The sequence below is a fragment of the Garra rufa genome, chromosome 22, assembly GCF_049309525.1.
Source record: "Garra rufa chromosome 22, GarRuf1.0, whole genome shotgun sequence".
Lineage (NCBI taxonomy): Eukaryota > Metazoa > Chordata > Actinopteri > Cypriniformes > Cyprinidae > Garra > Garra rufa.
In genome coordinates this window covers 17,750,751-17,753,945 of record NC_133382.1, presented here as the reverse complement: position 1 = coordinate 17,753,945, position 3,195 = coordinate 17,750,751, and positions in this window count along the sequence as shown.

Here is a 3,195-nt window from a genome sequence, read left to right as displayed (position 1 = left end):
GTGACAACTGTTTGGACAAACGCTTGTTAGCGACTGAAAAAACCTGTAATAGCCATAAATGTGTATAGTTTTGCTAGGAGTGTGTTGATCATTTGGAAATTGAGAGTAAAGCAGTTGTATTTACAGTTCCGCAAAAAGAGTGCAGTGGATTGTACCTACAGTTTTGCAAAGTGTGTGTTACAAAATTGAAAACTGAGTGCAAAGCAGTGTTTGTGCTTTTAGTTTTGCAAACTCAGTGAGTGGTTTTGCTATAAGTATTAATAGTTTTAGAAATTGTGCTATAAGAATCATAGTTAGGGTTCAAGCCATCAGAAAAAACTGTAAGCAGCACTATATATATTCCTAATTTAAACGTTTAGCCCTATTTAAGTACACTGCTAAACCCTTCTTAGTTTGTGCTTGCCTTTGTAACTACTTCTTAAGCTAAGCATGCGTATTCTTGAAGTAATTTGGGTTAATTTTATTCATGTCATCTGTTCTTCAGTGCTGCCAGAGAGGCATTAGATTAGTCACATATTTTATTATTCCAAAACCCCAAGATTAACACAGCTGGTATCTCCTGTTTTGACCTGTATCTCAATCGAGCATTCAGAAAACATGACTGACCATTTATAGTTGGCAGTAAATATAAATTCACCCTGTCTATTTTCTAAATGCATGTTATACCGTATGTGTTATAATTTATACATGTTGTTATGATCTTTCCTTTGATAACTTTAAAATAAGGGAAAGGGTGTAACATAAACAAAATGAGTGAACAGCACAAATGTTTAGATCTATTTTTTTTTTTTTTTTGTTCCACTCAAGACAAATAAACACATTCAACTGAACTGAACAACATACCAACCAAAGAGGTATACGATACAGACAACGCTTTAAAGAAAGGACAATAAATAAAGAAAAATATAACATAAAAACATAAAGATGGTGTTTGCTGGCTGTCATCCTGTATCTCTTCCCTTCCTTACTTGTCTTTTGCTGACATCAATCAGCTAACTCTTAAATGATAAAAAAGTGCGTCAACCAGAGAGAACGAGAGCATGTGTGCTCATAAAAATAGTGCGACACCAAATTAAACAAGGGAGGGTCAACAAAAGAGATAAGTATAAGACATGCGTCAGGTATTTGGTACAGTTAAACTTCCACAAAAGAAAACACCTGTGTATTCTACCTCATAGCTTCTCCGGAAGCTTTCTTACTCCTCATTTCTAGGTCTGTAAAACCTAAAATGTTGCTACCATATTTTTGATGGTAAAATTTTAAGGATTTTTTTTTTTTATTGAAACACAAACAATAAATGTCTCATATTTTAGAGCAGTAAATGCAATTTGGGAAATAAATGAGTTTAATCTGTGTGTGTGTGTGTGTGTGTGTGTGTGTGTGTGTGTGTGGCCCTGGTAAACCCTATATTATGGGGACAAAATGTCCTTTCCATTGAATCTGGGGCTTACATGGAGAGTCTGAAATCGATAATATCAATCAATGATCAAGGTTTGATTACAGTTTTTTACAGACGCTAGGACACATTTCTCAATACTTAGGTCACTTTTGCAAAACTCTTCACACAATTCTCCTAACCGACTTTCAGCTTGGCAAAGCAGTTCATTTCACATTCAAAATGCACTACAACTACCAAAACACTTTATTCAGGTCTCAAATAAACTCATTCTACCAGAACACTAGCAAAGGTTGACAGCCGACAAACACACTTTGTCACCCACAAAACAATGACCTAAAAAACACTAACAATGTAGCATTACACAGTGTTCCCTGTCGATACTTCACTCGTACTGCGTCGTAAGACGCTTATGGGAAAAGCTCCTTTTCTCCTGAGACTGAAGCATTTCAATAACGCAGTGTAACTGCACGGCCATTGGTTCGTGCAGTGTATAAAAACGAACCAATGGCTCGGCAGCGGAGCTGCACGAGCCTATGGCGATGACTCGCGCCCGATCGCGCCAAAAGGGGCGGAGTAATCGGCTATATAAGCGTGCATTTCGCCATAGGATCTCAAATCCTTCTCCTTCAGCGACGACTTCACATCTTCGCAGAAACTGACTTCGCTCAAGAAAGAAGCTTACTCACAGTTGAAGAGCCTCGCAGCGGATCTTCCTGCTCGTCGGATTGATGCTTCAAGCTGCTGACATCGATTCCCTGCTGCTATCCGGTGATAATAAAGAGCAATTTCCAAAGAGCAAATTTCATTGGCGTTGTTTTGAATGCCACGGCGTTTCTGTCGCTCGTGCAGAGCCCCTCTGCACGCTGTGGATGGTCACGCTGAGTGCGTCTCGTGCTTGGGCTCCGCCCATGCTGAAGCCGCGCTCACTGAGACGGAGTGTTCCCATTGCGGGGACATGAGTCTCACCTCTCTGTGCTCGCGGCTAGCTTTCTTTTCAGAAAGCGACCCCACCCCTTGCGCCCTCCCGCTTACTTCCTCGCAGGAGCCTGTGAGGAAAAAGCAGCGGGGCAGAGAAACTTGGCGCACGGTGATAGGTGAGCTCACGCCGGCTGATCCCCCGCGTGCCTCACCTTCACCACACAGAGAGGAATCACCTGTTCTCTTCATTCACCCAGACCAGCGTCCCTCGGCTGCCGCGAGCGATCTGGTTTCTTTTGGAGTAAGTGAGGAAGAAGCCATAGATGACAGCATGTCTCTGGCTGCATCGGATGGAGAGGAGCTGTCGGGCCCGCCGAAGAGAACAGGTGATTCCTCTCTGTGTGGTGAAGGTGAGGCACGCAGGGGATCAGCCGGCGTGAGCTCGACCTTGGGTCGGGGGCCCTGGCGCTTAGGAAAAGGGTAGCGTCTGGCCGAGCGGGAGCGATGACGGGGTTCCGCCTGGGGGGCTGGTTGAGCAGCTGGCGGGGCGGTCTTTGCAGGCTGCTGAGTCAGCGCCGGTTTGGGGCGACTAGGAGCCGTTGCGGAGCTTGAGCGTTTTGGCAGGAAGTGTCGCATAGCTTGGGACGACTTCTGCGCAGCAGTGAAGCGTTCCGCAAACCCTTCCACTGCTGGACCGAACAGACTGGTAGGAGAGATGGGGGAGTCAAGGAAGGCGACCTTGTCAGCGTCCTTGATCTCCGTCAGATTTAGCCATAAGTGGCGCTCCAGCAGCACTAAACTGGCCATCGATCTGCCAATTGCCTGCGCCGTCATCTTAGTAGCACGTAACGCCAAGTCGGTCGCGCTGCGTAGTTCTC